This window comes from Chiloscyllium plagiosum, unplaced genomic scaffold, assembly GCF_037043375.1.
Source record: "Chiloscyllium plagiosum isolate Xiang-an unplaced genomic scaffold, Cpla_swu_hap1 HiC_scaffold_3, whole genome shotgun sequence".
Lineage (NCBI taxonomy): Eukaryota > Metazoa > Chordata > Chondrichthyes > Orectolobiformes > Hemiscylliidae > Chiloscyllium > Chiloscyllium plagiosum.
The window spans coordinates 120,133,227-120,152,470 of NW_028270141.1; the positions used below are offsets into that span (position 1 = coordinate 120,133,227).

A 19,244-nucleotide genomic window follows, 5' to 3' on the forward strand; every position below is an offset into this window, starting at 1 on the left:
CCTCCCTGGCTTCCCAGAGAATCCTGGGATAAATCCCATCTGGATTGACTGACTTCCCATCTGGATCGACTGACTGAACTGGTCCTCACCCTGAACAACTTCTCTTTCCAATCCTCCCACTTCCTCCAAACGAAAGGATTAGCCATGGGCACCCGCATGGGCCCCACCTATGCCTGCCTCTTCGTAGGATATGTGGAACAATCCATCTTCCGCAACTACACTGGCCCCACCCCCCACCTTTTCCTCCGCTACATCGATGACTGTATCGGCGCCGCCTCGTGCTCCCACGAGGAAGTTGAACAGTTCATCCACTTCACCAACACCTTCCACCCCGACCTCAAATTCACCTGGACAGTCTCAGATTCCTCCCTCCCCTTCCTCGACCTTTCTATTTCTATCTCAGGCGACCGAATCAACACGGACATCTACTACAAACCGACCGACTCCCACAGCTACCTGGACTACACCTCCTCCCATCCTGCCCCCTGTAAAAACGCCATCCCATTCTCCCAATTCCTTCGACTCCGCCGCATCTGCTCCCAGGAGGACCAGTTCCAAAAACGCACAACCCAGATGGCCTCCTTCTTCAAGGACCACAATTTCCCCCCCGACGTGGTCGACGATGCCCTCCACCGCATCTCTTCCACTTCCCGCTCCTCCGCCCTTGAACCCCGCCCCTCCAACCGCCACCAGGACAGAACCCCACTGGTCCTCACCTACGACCCCACCAATCTCCATGTACAGCGCATCATCCGCCGTCATTTCCGCTACCTCCAAACGGACCCCACCACCAAGGATATATTTCCCTCCCCTCCCCTATCAGCATTCCGTAAAGACCACTCCCTCCGTGACTCCCTCGTCAGATCCACACCCCCCACCAACCCAACCTCCACTCCCGGCACCTTCCCCTGCAACCGCAGGAGGTGCAAGACTTGCGCCCACACCTCCCCACTCACCTCCCTCCAAGGCCCCAAAGGAAACTTCCATATCCGCCACAGATTCACCTGCACCTCCACACATATCATCTATTGCATCCTCTGCACCCGATGTGGCCTCCTCTATATTGGGGAGACAGGCCGGCTACTTGCGGAGCGTTTCAGAGAACACGTCTGGGTCACCCGGACCAACCAACCCAACCACCCTGTAGCTCAACATTTCAATTCCCCCTCCCACTCAACCAAGGATATGCAGGTCTTTGGACTCCTCCATCGTCAGACCACAACAAAACGACGGTTGGAGGAAGAACGCCTCATCTTCCGGCTAGGAACCCTCCAACCACAAGGGATGAACTCGGATTTCACCAGTTTCCTCATTTCCCCTCCCCCCACCCTGTCTCAGTCAAATCCATCAAATTCAGCACCGCCTTCCTAACCTGAGATCTTCTTCCCGACCTCTCCGCCCCCACCCCAGTCTGACCTATCACCCTCACCTTGACCTCTTTCCACCTATCACATTTCCGACACCCCTCCCCCAAGTCCCTCCTCCCTACCTTTTATCTTAGCCTGCTGGACAAACTTTCCCCATTCCTGAAGAAGGGCTTATGCCCGAAACGTCGATTCTCCTGTTCCCTGCGCTTTTCCAGCAACACATTTCCAGCTCTAAATCCCATCTGGCCCAGGGGACTTATCTATTTTCACACTTTACAGAATTGCTAACACCTCCTCCTTGTGAACCTCAATCCCGTCTAGCCTGCATCTCAGTATTGTCCTCGACAACATCGTCATGTTCCAGTGTAAATACTGATGAAAAATATTCATTTAGCACTTCCCTTATCTCCTCGGATTCCATGCACGCACAACTTCCCATTACTATCCTTCATTGGCCCTAATCTTTCTCTGGTCATTCTTTTACTCCTGATATACCTATAGAAAACTTTAGGGTTTTCCTTGATCCTGTCTGCCAACGACTTTTCATGTCCCCTCCTGGCTCTTCTTAGCTCTTTAGGTCTTTCCTGGCTAACTTGTAACTCTCAAGTGCCCTATCTAAGCCTTCATGTCTCATCCTAATAAAAGCCGCCTTCTTCCTCTTATATCTAAAAACAAAATGGTTGTTGGAAACCGAACATTTTAGGCCAGGACATCCCCAAAGAAGTTTCTCAGGATGTTGCCTTTGGACCAACCATTTTATTCTGCTTCATCAATGCCTTTCATTCCACAAGAAGATCAGCAGTGGGATGTTTACTGTTGATTACACTGTGCTCATTAATTCTGTAACTCCTTAAGACACTGAAACAGTGCCCACCCCGTACAACAAAACAAGGCCAGCATTCAGGTTTGGCCTGATAAATGATAAATAACATTCAGACCACTCAAGCATCAGGTGATGACTATATCCATCGAAAGAGAATTATCTAACTCCTCTGACATTCAATAGTATTATCATTGGTGAATCTCATACTATCAACATCTTGAGGGTTACCATTGAACAGAAATGTGACCATACCACCCATATAAATGCTCCAGTAACAAAAAAAAGTCTGAAGCTGGTAATTCTGTAGTAGTGAATTCATCTCCTGACTCCCCAAAGCCTGTCCACCATCTACAAGCCACAAGTTAGATTGCATATGTATAATCTCCCCTTGATGAGTACAGCTCCAATAACATTCAAGAAGCTCAATCTGGGACAAAGCAGATCACTTGGTCAGCTTCTTATACATCAACTTCATATGTATTTCTTCCATTAGCAGCTGTGGTGGCAATACCATCAGCAGAGGATACCATCTTGGAAACATATCAAGCAACCTTTGACAGCACCTTCCTGAACGCACAACCTCTCCTACTTAGAAGGACAAGAATAGCTGTTACATGGTATTATCATCTGCACATTCTCCATCAAGCCACACATTAATCTGGAATAATATCACCATTTCTTCACTGTCACTGGTTCAGAAACCTGGAACACCCTTCCAAACAGCATAGTGGGGTATCCTGCAAAAGTTCAAGAATTTGGTTTGCCACCATCTTCTGGATTTGCCATGAATGATTATATCCATGAGTTGGTTTAAAAAAAAGTAATGTTTCTTCAAACAGGAATAAATATTAATTAATATGAAATAATTCGCATTACAATAGCATAAAATTCATCTCTTGCAGCAAGGATTTAAATAATCTAACAGGCTAAGAAAAAACAATCACCTGCTTCGTAGATATCTATTTTGTATGTGTACCTATTATTTAAAAGTACTGATTAAATTCACAACAATTGATTGATATTTAAAATAAAAAGCATTCTAAATTCAAATAGCTTATAGAACTCTGAAATGAAATTATCAAAATTTTAGCTTTGAATCTCTGCTTTTGTCAAAATTGGCAAAAATGTTGCTAAGGATAAGCAAGGGAACAAATACATGAAAACTTGAAAGAAAAATGTAGAAATAGTCTACAGTGAGGAAAGGCCTATTGATAAGACTGTAAATGGGAAGTAGAGATAACAAAGGCCATGAACAAAGTTAAAAATCACACAATACCAAATTATAGTACAACAGGTTTATTTGAAGGTACAAGCTTTTGAAGTGCTGCTGCTTCATCAGGTAGCTAGTGGGGCAAGATCATAGGACACAGAATTTATTGTAAAAGATCAAAGTGTCATACAACTGATGTGATGTATTGAACAAACCTAGATTGCTGTTAAGTCTTTAATCACTTAGAATGGGGATGCAGGTTTTGATTGATTAATATGTAAATTCCAGAACAACTTTCAAGTCACAGTCCTGAGATAACTTAAGGTTGTATCAGTATATTAAAAAAGTAATACCTCAGCTCAGACGATGCATTAAAGATGTGAGGTTAGAATCTGTCTGTATCCCAACTTTGAGTCAAACTGATTGTGTTTCCAAAGTAGGGATTTATAAAATGACACATGCTGACTGCCGACAGATTGTTGTGTTTTTTGAGCAAAAAAGAATGTATCTGCAAATACAAATCTGCAAATGCAAATTCACCCCATAGACTAATGTGTGTGTGTGTGTGTGCGCATGCGTATGTGAGGGAGAGAGAGAGAGAGTGTGTGTGTGCGTGCGCTTGTGCGTGACAGAGTGAGGGTGTGTGTGTATGCTTGATAAAGTGATGGAGTATATGCCTAAGTGTGCGCTTGCACAAACACATAAACCCTCTCTCATACTCTCACAACATATACTCTGTCACACTCATGCACACACTTATCAAGTATGCACACACACTGTCTCACATGTGCACACTCTCTCCCGCACACGTACACATATAAGTCTATGGGGTGAATTTGCATTTGCAGATTTATATTTGCAGATACATTCTGTTTTGCTCAAAAAGTACACAATTTGTAGGCAGTCAATCCATGAGTCATTTTATAAATTCCTACTTTGGAAATAGAACCAAAGTTGGAATACAGACAGACTCTAACCTCACATCCTTAATGCATTGTCTGAGCTTTTTCACATACAGATAAAACCTTAAGTTATCTCGGGAGTGTGATTTGAAAGAAGTTCTGGAATTTACATATTAATCAATCGAAATCTGCATCCCCATTCAAATTATTAAATATTTAACAGCAATTTAGGTTTGTTCAATAGATTGCATCCGTTGTTTGACACTTTGATCTTTTACTATAAATTCTGTGTCCAACGAACCCGCCCCACTCGCAACTTGATGAAGGAGCAGTGCTTGTACTTTCAAATAAACCTGTAGGACTACAACCCGTGTTGTGTGATTTTTGACTTTGTCCACCCCAGTGCAAGACAGGCACCTTCACATCAAAGACCACGGAAGTATTGTGGTCAAAGGTCTTAAAACTGAACTCAACTTATTAACTTTGCTCCATATCCTTTGGTATCCTACCTATTCAAAACATTTATGAATCTGACCCTAGAAAGTTCCAAGTATTCTAATAAGCCTTCTCGTGGAAAATGACCCTGCTTACTCCTTTCATTACTGCAGTAATAGTAACTAAAAACTCCCTCGATTTCATTAAGTCTGAACATCGGAAGTTTCAGGTTCCCAGAAACTCTGAACTGCGGGGTTTGACTTAATTTATTTGTCCTACTTCTCCAAAGTTGCACAGAATCCGTCAACCTTGAGTGCGCATGAGGATTTGTTACAATTAAACCAAAAAGATACTGGAAGATCTCAACACACGTGGAGAGCACGCGGAACTCACGTTATAAACCCTGCTCGGAAATGAGTTAATGTTTCAGATGGTCTGACGGCACAGTTTGTCACGTGGCCGTCTGCCCGTGAGCCAGTGACATCATTGGACCAGATGCGCATGCGTAGCACCGAACACCCGAACATTCGCCGCGTGACAGTTAGTGCTGGAAAACTCAAGCACCAGTCATTTCTGTAGTAATGTGTGTATGTATATATAGATACATGAGACCATAGTCAAACAGCTAGTTCAACTGCAAACCTCGGGCTGCATGCTGAACTTCCAATTTCGAACATCGGAAGTTTCAGGTTCCCAGAAACTCTGAAGTGCAAATTGAGTAAGTTCCTTTGGGGGATGGGGGGGTGTTGGATGTGAATAAGAATTCTCCGCCGTCGCCGATCACTTCGGGAATATTAGAATCCGTTAGTCTGCGATGTCGAAATCTGTAATGGGTCGAGTGGCTATCTTGATTGTGGGTTTCTCGCCATTTGTCCGTGCTCGCCGGCTGTGTGTGGTCACTATGGAAACGGGGACACCAGGCACTCTGGGAGGTAAACAATGGTTGTCACGGCAACGAACAGGAAGTGGCGTAAATTGTATCCAGAATCAAGATTAGAATGGTGCTGGAAAAGCTCAGCAGGTCAGACAGCATTCAGGAGCAGGAAAATCGACGTTTAGGGCAGGAGCCCTTCATCAGGAATGAGGCTGGAAGCCTCGGGGATGGAGAGATAAATGGGAGGGGGAAGAAGGTAGTTGTGTGTGAAATAGGTGGATGGAGGAAGGAGTAAAGGTGATAGGTCGGACAGGAGGGTTGGGGAAATAGGTGGGAAGGAAGATTGACAGGTGGGACAGGCCATGAGGATGGTGCTAAGCTGGAAGTTTGGAACTGGGGTCAGGTGGGGGTGGGTAAATGAGGAAACTAGTGAAGTCTGCTTTGATGCCCTAGGGTTGAAGGGTTCCAACTTGGAAGATGAGTTATTGTTCCTTGGGTGGTGAGGGGTTGGTGGTGGAGGAGGCCCAGGACCTGCATGTCCTCAGCAGAGTGGGAGGTGGAGTTGAAGTGTTCAGCCACGGGGCGGTAGGTTTGATTGGTGTGGGTGTCCCGGAAATGTTCCCTGAAGTGCTCTGCAAGAAGGTGTCCAATCTCCCCAATGGAAAGGAGACCGCATCGGGAGCAATGGATGCAATAAATGCCATTGGTGGAAATGCAGGTGAAACTTTGATGGATAAGTAAGGCTCCTTTGGGGCCTTGGATGGAGGTGAGGGGGGAGCTGTGGGCACAGGTTTTGCAATTCCTGCGGTGACAGGGGAAGGTGCCAGGAGGGGAGGGTGGGTTGTTGGGGGGGGGTGTGGACCTGACCAGGTAGTCACGGAGGGAACAGTCTTTGCGGAAAGTGGGTAGGGGTGGGGAGGGAAATATATCCCTGGTGGTGGGGTCCATTTGCAGGTGATGGAAAAGTCAGCGGATGATGCGGTTTATGCGGAGGTTGGTGGGGGTGGAAGGTAATGACCGGGGGTTTCTGTCCTTGTTGCGGTTGGAGGCGTGGGATTTGAGGGCAGAGGTGAGAGATGTGGACGAGATGTGTTGGAGGGCATCTTCAACCACGTGGGAGGGGAAATTACAGTCTTTAAAGGAGGCAATCTGGTGTGTTCCGTGGCAGAACTGGTCCTCCTGGGAGCAGATACAGCAGAGGTGGAGGAATTGGGAATAAATTGTGTCCTAGCCTGTATCAAATGGCGTGTATTATTTGAAAGTTTCTTCATTGTCCCAAACTTTCACAATTTAATTGAATTGAAACACTGGTAACTTTTCATCAGTGATGTTTTAATAAACTTTGTTAACCTTTCCATACTGGTTATTGATTAATTAATGCAAGAATTGTGGATACTAAATACAAGAGTTGACAAAAAGTATGAAGAATAAGTCTAATTTCCCTAACTGAGTAAAATCGTACTGAGAAAGATTAGTACAGGACGGAATCAGGCCCTTCAGCCCAACAAGACTGTGCCGACATATGATGCTTTTCTAAACTAAAACCTTTTGCCTCTACGCTGTCCATAGCCCTCTATCCCCTGCCTATTCGCATATTAAGATGCCTTTTAAATGTTGCTATTGTATCCACCTCTACAGCATACTCACCACCCTGTCTGTTTAATAAATGTGACTCTCACATCTCCTTTAAACAGAGAAAAAAAACAGAAGAACTGCGGATACTGAATATCAGAAATTTTCGATTCTGAAGAAGGGTCACTAGACCTGAAATGTTAACTCTGATTTCTCTTCAAAAATGCTGCCAGACTTGCTGAGCTTTTCCAGAAATTTCTGTTTTTGTTCCTTTAAACTTATGACCCCTTGTAATTGACATTTCCACCTTGGGATAAAAATTTCAACTATCCACTCCATCTATGCCTCTCATAATTTGAATTGAATTAGCTTTATTGTCATAAGAACCCAAATGAGTGCAGTTCAAAAGTTTCTAAGTTGCCACTTACAGCACCATCTTTGGTACAAACGTGCCTCGGTACAGCTTCTCCAGTTACAAAATCTTAAAAAATAGAGAAATAAGAAGTCCAGCACTGCAGAAAAAAAAATTCAGAACAATGGTCTTTCAACCCAGACTACACTGTCACCTAGCCTGCAGTTGTGCTGGGCTTTACTTCAAGGTTTGTCAGACCAGAAGATCTCTCTGGAATCACATTGAAACCAGGAGTCCATGCTGATGCCATCCCAGGCCAAGAGACAGCCATACCGGGCTGAGAAAACTCCACACTGGGCTGAGAGTACACCAGGCAAGGCCACAACACCATGCCAGGAGCAGCTACAGCAGGCTGCTACGCCAGGCCAAGAGCACCCCTCGTTGTGTCTGGACTGAGGCCGGGAGTCAAGTGAATGCTGGGAGACGGAGGCTGAGAGAGAAGAAAAATAAAAGAACACAGAAAAAAGAGAAGTAAAGGAAAAAGAATGGGTGGAGTGGATGAGCTCTGGCTGAAGCATCCTAGTCTGTCATCATTTTGGACTGGAACTGTATTAGAAACAGTGTTAACTTCTATCACGTTGCCCCTCTTCCTTTGACATTCAAAGCGGGCATGGTGGCTCAGTTGTTAGCACTGCTGCCTCACAGTGCCAGGGACCCAGGTTCGATTCCAGCCTCTGGCGAATGTTTGTGTGGAGTTTGTACATTCTCGTGTCTGCGTGGGTTGCTCCAGTTTCCTCCCAGAATCCAAAGATGTGCAGGTCAGGTGAATTGGCTATGCTAAATTGCCCATAATGTTAGGTGCATTAGTCAGGGGTCTATAGGGTATGGGCATGGGTCTGGGTGGGTTACTCTTCGGAGGGTCAGTGTGGATTTGTTGGGCCAAAGACCTGTTTCTATGCTGTAGGGAATCTAATCTAATCAAATCAAAACAATCCAAGTTTGTTCAATTTGTCCTCATAGCTAATACCCTACAAACTAGGCAACATCCTGGTAAACTGTTTCTGTATCTGGTGTAGTGACTAGAACTGTACATAACATTCCAAATGTGACTTAACTAAAGTTCTGTACAGCTGCAACATGACTTGCCAAGTTTTGTACTCAATGCCCTGACCGATGAAGGCAAGAATACCATATGTCTTCTTGACCAACTTACCCACTTGTGTTGCCATTTTCAGGGAACTTTTGCCATGTATGCCTAGATTCCTCTGAATGTTGATGCTACTAAAAATCTGCTATTTACTGTATACTTCGCTCCTACATGAGATTTCCCTTGCATTTGTTTGGATTAAACTGTATCTGCCAATTCTCCAAGAAAGTCTCTATCCTGCTGTATCCTCTTCATTGTTCACAACTCCACCAATTTTTGTATCACTTGCAAATTTACTAATCTGACCATCTACATTCTCCTCCAAATCACTAATATATCATTGAAAACAACAGTGCTCCCAACACTGATCCCTGTGGAATACCACTGATCACAGATCTCCAATCTGAAAAACACTCTTCCACTGCTACTCACTGTCTTCTATGACTAAGCCAGTTCTGTACCTATTTTACCAGACCCCCTTATCAAAGGCCTTGTTAAAGTCCATGTAACACGTACTGCCATACCTTCATCAATTATCTTTGTCACTTTCTCAAAAAACTCAATCAAGTATTTCAGACACTATCTTCCCCGCACAAAGCTCATCAATAAGAAGTCCATATTTTCCAAATGCGAGTAAATCCTATCCATAAAGATCTTATCCATTAATTGCTGTACCACTGACGTAAAGCTCACTAGCCTGCCATTTCCTGGATGATCTCTGTAGATCTTTTTAAACAAAGGAACAATGTTGGCTATTCTCGATTCCTCTGGGACCTCTTGTGACTAAAGAGGATACAAAGAATTCCAACGAGGCTCCAGCAATTACCTCACCTGCCTCCCTCAGTGTTCTGGGATAGATCCCATCAGGTCCTGGGGATTTGTCCACCTCAATATTTTTCAAACAGCTCCTTTTTTTTTGTATAGAAATGTCCTAGAATATCAACACACCCCTACTGAGACTCAGCATTCATTCACTCCTTTATGAATACTAATACAAAGTATTCGTTAAGGACCTCCGGCTCCGCACATAAATTCTGTCCTTTGTCCTTGAATGGACCTACCCTTTCCCTAGCTGTCCTTTTGCTTCTTATATATGTATAAAATGCTTTGGGATTTTCCTTAATCAACATTGAATATTAATTTCCAGTGCTTCGTGTGGAACAGTCAACAAGTAGGTAATGTACATAGTTACTACTTAGTGTCATTATGGCTTTAATTAAAATAATTCCAGGTTCCATGTGGAATCAGTAAGATGAACTAGTTATCATGATGTAAAGGAATGAAAACTGAGAGGATGACATCAGAGAATGAAACAAGATAAGGATAGTTGGAAGAATACAGTGGTGCTGGAAAAGCACAGCAGGCCAGGCAGCATACGAGGTGCAGAAAAATCGACATTTTGGGCAGGAGCCCTTCATCAGGATGAACTCCTGATGAAGGGCTCCTGTCCAAAACGTCAATTTTCCTGCTGCTTGGATGCTGCCTGACCTACTGTACTTTTCCAGCACCACTGTATTCTTGACTCTGATCTCCAGCATCTGCAGTCTTTACTGTCACCTTAAGTAAGTTGGAAAACATAGTTGTTGATTCATGTGGCTAAGTGTGAACATAATTACCTTAGTAGCAAGAATAGAAGAACTGCTTTATAAATTGAAAGATATTTAAATGTTGACATTCAGAGAGACTTGGATGTATTCACACAACAGTTAGGGAGGCAATTGGCATATCAGCTTGCAAGAGAATTGGAATGGAAGAATAAAAGGCCTTGCTACAATTTATAGGGCTCTGATGAAATTGTATCTGGAATATTATGGGCAATTTTGGTCTCCATATTTGAGACAGGATATGCTTGTCTTGGAGGCAGTAGTAGGGTGGAAGATGGCAAATATTGTGGCTGCAAAAGCAGATCAGAGGTTGGACATTCTTTGGCAATTAACTCACCACCCAACTGCTCAAAAGGCACAAGTCAGGAGTGTGATGGAATACTCCCAAGAAGCTTGACATCACCCAGCACAATGTTGCCCATTTGATTGACACCCCTCTATCACAGACACAGTATACAACCATATATAAAATGGAATCCAGCAACCCTGTAAAGATCCTTTGTGAAACCTTCCAAACAAGCAACATCTATCACCTAGATAAGCACAGAACACACATAAGAACGCCAGTACGTGAAAGTTCTCCCCTCTGTCCTCTAAGAGTTGTAGTTCCTAGGCCAAAGGGATCAAATGGTGTAGGAGAAAGTGGGAACAGCATACTGAGTTGGATGATCAACCATGATCGTATTTGTTGGTAGAAAAGGGTGAAGATTTGAACAGGCTATTCATATGCCTATTTTCTATATTTAAGCCATTATATGGTCCCAACTTGGAATTGTATTGCCATTCATTTACTGTTATTGGGTTAAAATCTTGGAACTACCTGCTGAATCGTGCTGTTGGTGTAGCTACACCACGTGGTTTGCAGCAGCCCAAGGAGACAGTTCATCACTAACTTCTGAGGGAAAATATATTGGGGTTGGCAACAAATATTGACCATGCTAACGAATCTCAAATCACATGAAGGAATAAAACAAAAGATTGCAACATTTATTCCTCGGGTTAGAGGATAGGCCTGGAATAGAATAGAATAGGCTATCCTTTATTGTCACATGTAGAAGTACAGGAGTACAGTAAAAACGTTTTTATAATGGATGCCTTTAATGGCACCATATTAGATACAAAAGTACTTAGGTAGAAATCTTGGATACAAAAGAGGATTAAAAGGACAAGTTGACACATTACTTAGTGTCTAAAAACTAAGTTAGAAATGCGGTAGTTATAACAGAGTTAATGGATTTACATTACAGTCTGGTAAAGAATTTCAGAAAGCAGCAGCTCAACGTGTGGTCTGACTACTTGTGTCAGGCAACACCTGTCCTGCTCTGTTCCAGCCTCCAGTCCACTCCTTCCCTTGTTGCAGCTGAGTGCTGGTGAGGTGCACTGTATCAAGACTCGTACAGCTCCAGAACTCTGGTTACTCCATGTGCCCCTCCAGGACTCAGGTTCTTGTCGCACTGCTTCAGTATTTGGGTTTTCTCACACACCGCTGCAGGACAATTGCAAGGAGAAGAAGAAAAAAGAAAAGAAACAAAAAACAGGCGGAGCAAAGGAACTCCAGTTGGAGTGTTCTACCCTGCCTCTATCTTGCTGGAATACTGACCTATCATGAGTTGAGTAAAATTGGATATACCCTCTAGAGTTCAGAACATGAGAGCGGATCTTATTAAAACAAACAAGATTTTGAAAAGACTTGATAAGAAAGTCTATGAAATTTCTTGCCATGGCAAGAATGAGGACTCAGTCTCTCATTAAAGGGTCCACCCTTTAATAGTCACAGCAGTGTTCCTGTTATGTCTTTTTCTTGATCTGCGAATTCCTGCCACTAAAGAAAATAATTCAGGACTCTCTACAGAGATATATCCCAGTGAGGAAGAAAAATTCTAGGAAGTAGATAAACTGACTATGGTTAATCAAGGAAGTTAATGATAGTATCAGTGAGAAAGATAAAACATACAATGTGGCAAAGAGGAGTGGTAAACCAGAGGATTGGAAAAAAAAATAAAAACCAACAGGAGATGACAAAAAAAGGAGGAAGTAGACTGAGGACAAACTTGTAAGTAATTTAAGAACACCATTAAAGAGTTTCTTTAAACATATAAAAAGGAACAGAGAGATTGGTGTGAACATAGGCCCTTGGAGAATGAGTTTGGGGAAGGGAACCAAGAAATGGCATATCTTGGCTGTTGGACTTGTGCTGTCTGCATGATAGAGGATACAAACAAATGTTACGACATAGAGTAAACCCCTCTGATAATTTAAACCAATAACACAGAAAAGCTCACCTCGCCTTGTAATCTGTAAAAGTATGAGTGACAAAGAGCTACCAAATCCCACTATTTAAAGAAAAATTTTAACAATTTATTCTTTAACTCCAAGAAAAAAGAGAACACTAAACAACAACTATCTACACTGTAAGCCTCCTTTGTCTGATTGGTAGAGCAGTTGATCTTCCGTAATTACACCGACAACACTCCCCACCTCTTCCTCCGCTACATTGCTGACTGCATTGGCGCCACCTCGTGCTCCTCGGAGGAGATTGAGCAATTCATCAACTTCACCAACACATTCCATCCTGACCTTAAATTTACCTGGACCATCTCCGACACCTCCCTCCCCTTCCTGGACCTCTCCATCTCCATTAATGACGACTGACTTGATACCGACATTTTTTACAAACCCACCGACTCCCACAGCGACCTGGATTACACCTCTTCCCACCCTACCTTCTGCAAAAATGCCATCCCGTATTTCCAATTCCTCCACCTCCGCCGTATCTCCTCCCAGGAGGACCAGTTCCACCACAGAACACACCAGATGGCCTCCTTCTTTAGAGACCGCAATTTCCCTTCCCACGTGGTTAAAGATGCCCTCCAACGTATCTCGTCCACATCCTGCACCTCCGCCCTCAGACCGCACCCCTCCAACCGTAACAAGGACAGAACGCCCCTGGTGCTCACCTTCCACCCTACCAATCTTTGCATAAACCAAATCATCCGCCGACATTTCCGCCACCTCCAAAAAGACCCCACCACCAGAGATATATTTCCCTCCCCACCCCTTTCCGCCTTCTGCAAAGACCGTTCCCTCTGTAACTACCTGGTCAGGTTTACGCCCCCCTTCAACTCACCCTCCCATCCTGGCACCTTCCCCTGCCACCGCAGGAATTGCAAAACCTGCGCCTACACCTCCTCCCTCACCTCCATCAAAGGCCCTAAAGGTGTCTTCCACATCCACCAATATCATTTATTGTATCCGTTGCTCCCGATGTGGTCTCCTCTACATTGGGGAGACTGGGTGCCTCCTAGCAGAGCGCTTTAGGGAACATCTCCGGGACACCCACACCAATCAACCATACCACCCTGTGGCCCAACATTTCAACTCTCCCTCCCACTCTGCCAAGGACATGGAGGTACTGGGCCTCCTTCACCGCTGCTCCCTCACCACCAGACGCCTGGAGGAAGAATGCCTCATCTTCCGCCTTGAAACACTTCAACCCCAGGGCAGCAATGTGGACTTCACCAGTTTCCTCATTTCCCCTTCCCCCACCTCACCCCAGTTCCAAACATCCAGCTCAGCACTGTCCGCATGACTTGTCCTACCTGCCTCTTCTTTTCCACCTATCCACTCCCCCCCCCCCCCGGACCTATCACCTTCATCCCCTCCCCCACTCACCTATTGTACTCTATGCTAAGTTCTCCCCACCCCCACCCTCCTCTCACTTATCTCTCCGCCCTTCAGGCTGTCTGCCTGTATTCCTGATGAAGGGCTTTTGCCTGAAATGTCGATTTTACTGCTCCTTGGATGCTGCCTGAACTGCTGTGCTCTTCCAGCACCACTAATCCAGTGATTGGTTTATCTACCTCCCACTCTATAACAATATACCAATCCGATAAAATCCTCTGATTAAGTTTTACCAAAAAATCAATTTTCAAAACCAGTTAGCTGTATCGATTCTCCTTCGGCCTTCTGCTTCACAGATTTCATATGAACAAGTACCATTCAGAGAGCAGTTCTGCAGGTAGTCTGTGTTTGTTGGTGCCCCTTTTCAAAATGCCTGATTTTTATTCCCCAAAATATTGGATCGTCTCATTGGTTTGATGTCATCAAAACAGTAAAATTTAAATTCGATTGGATTTTGATATCTTGGGACATAATTTAAACCGATTGGCCAAATTTGAATTTACTGTGTACAATAGCAACTCAGCTTAGGTATTTGTTTCACATCCAAATGTTACATTTTAAAATTTTTCAGCACACTCTGTGCTTGTTTATTCCTTGCCAGCTTTCACTCACTCTTAAAGGTGCAGTACACACCCACAACCTCATGACATAACATTCAAAATATACTAAATAATCAAAAGGCTAAAGTGGGGCAGGAAATAAATACAACTACTATCACTAGAGAAATGTACGAGGAAAAGTAATGAACTAAAGGCTTATGAGTCCACTGGACCTGATGGATTTCATGCTAAGATTTAAAGAAAGTCTTCCAAGAATCCTTAGATTCTGGAAAAGTCCCAGAGGATTGGACAAATGTCACTGTAACAATGTGTTCAAAAAAGGAGGGAGACAAGGGAAAAAAAACAGGGGGACTGTAGGCCAGTTAATTATTTCCAGATAACTTCTGTAATTGGAAAAATACAAACTATAATCCAATAGAGTCAACACAGCTTCATGAGGGGAAAATAATGCCCAACAAATGCTTGCCAGTTATTTGAAATTGTAACAAATAGTATAGATATAAAAGTACATCTAACAAATGTATAGATTTCCAAAAGACGTTTGATGAACTACTGCACATAAGTACATAATAAGGTAAGATATGGTACTAGGGGTGGTGTACTGGCATGGTTAGAAAATTGGTTAAATAATAGAAGACAGATAGTTGGGATGAGGAGTCATTTTAGGCTGGCAACCTGTAACTAGTGAAGTACCATGGGAATCACTGCCAAGGCCACAAGTGTTTAAAGTAAGTTTGTAGATGACACAGAAATTATTGGCAAAGCAAGTAGCAAGGAAGATATAAAGAGTCTACAAAGGAATATAGATGGGTTAAGTAGGTTGGCAAAACTTAGCAGCTGGGAGTATAATGTTGGAAAATTTGAGGCTATGCACTTTGACAGGAAGAACAGAACAGCTGAATATTATTAAACTTGGAGGTAACAGTAGAAAGCTGTTGGACAGAGGAATTTAGGGGTCCTCATGCATGAATCACAAAAACTAACATCCAAGCTCAATGGATAATAGGGAAAGCAAATGCCTGTTGGCCTTTATTTCAAAATAGGGAGGACTTGCTCAAGCTCTCGCTACAAGACACTAGTCAGACTATACTTAGAATATTGTGAACAGTTTTAGTCTCCTTATCTAAGGAAAGGTATACACCAAGTTCATTTGGGAATGGAGGGATTTTCTTAGAAGTAAAGGTTAAATGGGTTGGGCTTATATTCACTGGTGTTTAGTAGAATGAGAGGCGACATTATTGAAAAATATAAAGTTCTTAGAGGCTTGACAATGTAGATGTGGAAAGGCTGATTCCCCTTGAAATGATGTGGTTCTGGACTGAGATGGACAAAGTTAAAAACCACACAACACCAGGTTATAGTCTACAGGTTTATTTGGAAGCACTAGCTTTTGGAGTGCTGCTGATGTAGGAGCAGTGCTCTAAAAGCTAGAAATTCCAAATAAACCTGTTGGACTATAACCTGGTGTTGTGTGATTTTTAACTTTGTCCCCTTGAAGGTGAGTCTGGAACCAAAGGTTATAATCTCAGTAAGGGGTCTCTCATTTAATTAAGGCAGAGAGGAGAAGAAATTTCTTCTGTCAGAGGGGATTGAAACTGTAGAATTCTTTATCCCAGAAGGCTGTCAAGACTCGATCATTAAGTGTATTTAAGGCTTCATTAAGAAAATTAATAGTTGTGAGGACAAGGCAGAAAATTGAAGTTAAGGATTATCATAATCAGTTATGATCTCATTGATGGAGCAGACTCAATGTGTCAAATTACCTACTTCTGTACCTATATCATCTGATCCCGGGTCCATTTCCTCAAGTTCTATGGTGCTGGTGTGGCTAGCAGTTATTGCTGTCTTTCAGATCTGTCACAGGATTCACATTGGTCTGATCTTCCATCTTACCAATATCTATATTTGGCAGGTCAACCTTTGTCATTCTGGAGAGAGATAGAGAGAGAAATGGTGAAAGCTGAGCTGTTGGCAGACTCCACAAGTTCAACACAGGTTTGTTGATGTCTTTGTTAGGAAGGAGATTGTCATGATCAGCCTCAAGTTGACTAAGAGCATGGGAAGGCAAGATGGGTTGTTGGTGTTGCTGCTTGCAAGGAAGGAGCAAGAAGAGCCTTTATTGCTTTTGAATTACATCAGGAGAAGCACAGAAAAATAATATGTAGGAAGATAGGCCTGGGAAATTAGCAGCAGAGTAGGAAGACAGAGGAATGCTGTCAGATTGGAGTAGGGATTTAGAGAACAAATTACCCCAGAGGAAAAATGAAAGAATACATGATGGTGGGGTGTCACTGGTCTAGGAGAGATGAAGGGAAACAAAATGGACAAACAAACAAATTAGAAATAAAGGCATAGTGATATTGTCACTGGATTAGTAATACAATTAATACTTTGGGGGCAAATCTTCAAACTGTTGCAGATGGTGAAATTTGGCTGCAATGAAATCTGGAGTTAAAAGCAAGGCTAATGGCAATCATTTAACTACTGTTGATTATTGTATAAACCCAGCTGGTTCACTAATGTCCTGGTCTGGTCTAAATGTGACTTCAGACTCACAACACAGGACCACTTTCATGCTAAACAACAGAAGCAGAGTGCAATAGACAGGGCTAAGCAAACTCCCAACTAATGAATCAGATCTAAGGTCTATAGTCCTGGCACAGTCAAATAACTAACAGAAGGTGGAGGCTCCACCAATATCGCCATCCTCCATTCATCAGTGCAAAAGAAGAAAGGAAAATACTGCAAATTATTGAAATCTGAAACAAACACAGAAAAAGAAATAGAGTATGACTCTTTTCCAGAATTGAAAGATGCTGGAAAATCTTTCTTTTCATACTTTGGTGCCCTTCTTTCCGTCATAAAATTAGAAATGTGGAAGCATATTTGTAATTGCATGAGGTTTAGCACTATTCATGACATTTCAGGTACTGAAATAGACAGCCAGGAGGCTGGAAGAATTCAGCAAACCAGGCAGCATCAGGAGGTGGAGAAGTAGATGTTTCAGGTATAACCCTTCCTGAAGAAGGGTTAAACCCAAAATGTTGACTTCCCCACCTCCTGATTCTGCCTGACTTGCTGTGTTCTTCCAGCCTCCTGCATGTCTATTTTGGATTCAGCATCTGCTATCTTTTTGTCTCATTTCAGGTACTGAAGCAGTCCAAGTCCATATACAGTAAGACCAGGACAAACTTTTGGGCATGGGCTTGGGCTGGCATGTGGCAAATAACATTCATGTCACACAAGTCCCAGGCAATGACCAGCTCCAACGAGAGAGAAGCTGCACATCGCTCCTTGACATTCAGTGGCATTACCATTACTGAATCCCACTGTCAACATCTGGGGGTTACCATTAACTAGATACAAAACTAAACCAGTTATATAAATACTGTAGCTTCAAACATAGGTCAGAAACTAGGAATTCTGATTAGTAACTCACCCCTAGGCTCCCAAAGTCTGCTTCTGTACAAAGCACATCAGGAACATGATGGAATATTCTCCACTTGCCTGGATAAGAGCAGCTCTAACAATACTCAAAATGTCTGACACCATCTAGCCTGCTTTGTCAGTGTTATATCCACTACCTTCAACATTCAGTACTTTAACCTCCAATGCATGGTGGCAGCAATGTGTACTGTCTTCAAATATACTGCAGTAACTCATCAAGTTTCTTCTAACAGCACCTTCAAAACCCAGGACATCTATTAGCTAGAAAAGGGAGGCAGATGCATAGAAACAACACCTTCTGTAAATTCTCTTCAAAGTCACACACTGATTTGGAACTATACCTGTGCATTCATTGTTACTGAGTCAATATTGTGGAACTTCCTTCCAAACAGCATTGTGGGTGTTCCTACACCCAACCGCTCTGTGATTCAAAGGTGATAAATGCTGGTCTAGCCAGTGACACTCATATCCCATGGATGATTTTTTTAAAAAGCCAAATGTGCGCAGACAAGGAATTATCAACTGTATTGCCACTGGTTGTGTTTTGCCATTTTTAAGATATATTTAGAGCTGCACAACATGGAAACAGACCCTTCATTCCAACTAATCCATGCTGACCAGATATCCTAAATTAATCTAGCCCCATTTACTAGAACTTAGCCCATATCTCTCTAAATCCTTCCTATTCATGTACCCACCCAGACACCTTTTAGATGTTGTAATTGTACCAGTCTCCACTTCCTCTGGCAGCTCATTCCATACATGCACCACCCTCAGCATGAAAAAGTTATCCCTTAGGTCCCTTTTATATCTTTTCTCTCGCAGCTTAAACCTATGTCCTCTAGCTTTGGATTCCCCTATCTTTGGAAAAAATCTTAGCAATTCAACCTATGTTCTTCATGATTTTCTAAATCTCTATAAGATCATCCCTTAGCCTCCGATGCTCCAGGGAAAGTAGCCCCAGCCTATTCAGCCTCTCCCTATTAGCTCAAACCCTCCAACCCACAGCAACATCCTTGTATATCTTTTCTGTTTAACAACATCTTTCCTATAGCAGGGAAACAAGAATTGAGTGCAGTATTCCAAAAATGGCCTAACCAACGTCTGGTATAACCGCAACATGACATCCCAACTCTTATACTCAATGCACTGACCAATAAAGGCAAGTGTACTGAACGCCTTCCTCATTACTCAGTCTACCTGTGACTCCACCTTCAAGGAACTATGATCCTGCTGTCCAAGATCTCTTTGGTAACTCACTACAGGATCT

At 43.1% G+C, this 19,244-nt stretch overlaps 1 protein-coding gene across 1 annotated transcript in view; it reads left to right on the forward strand.

Annotated features, from left to right (window-relative positions):
- Positions 1-2,754: 2,754 nt before the first annotated feature.
- armc2 (armadillo repeat containing 2) overlaps positions 2,755-19,244 on the forward strand; it is a 251,300-nt gene continuing 234,810 nt past the window's right edge. Inside the window, exons 1-2 of the mRNA XM_043687090.2 lie at positions 2,755-2,807; positions 5,027-5,455. The gene's annotated coding sequence lies outside the window, so the exon portion shown is untranslated. The remainder of the gene's footprint in view (positions 2,808-5,026; positions 5,456-19,244) is intronic.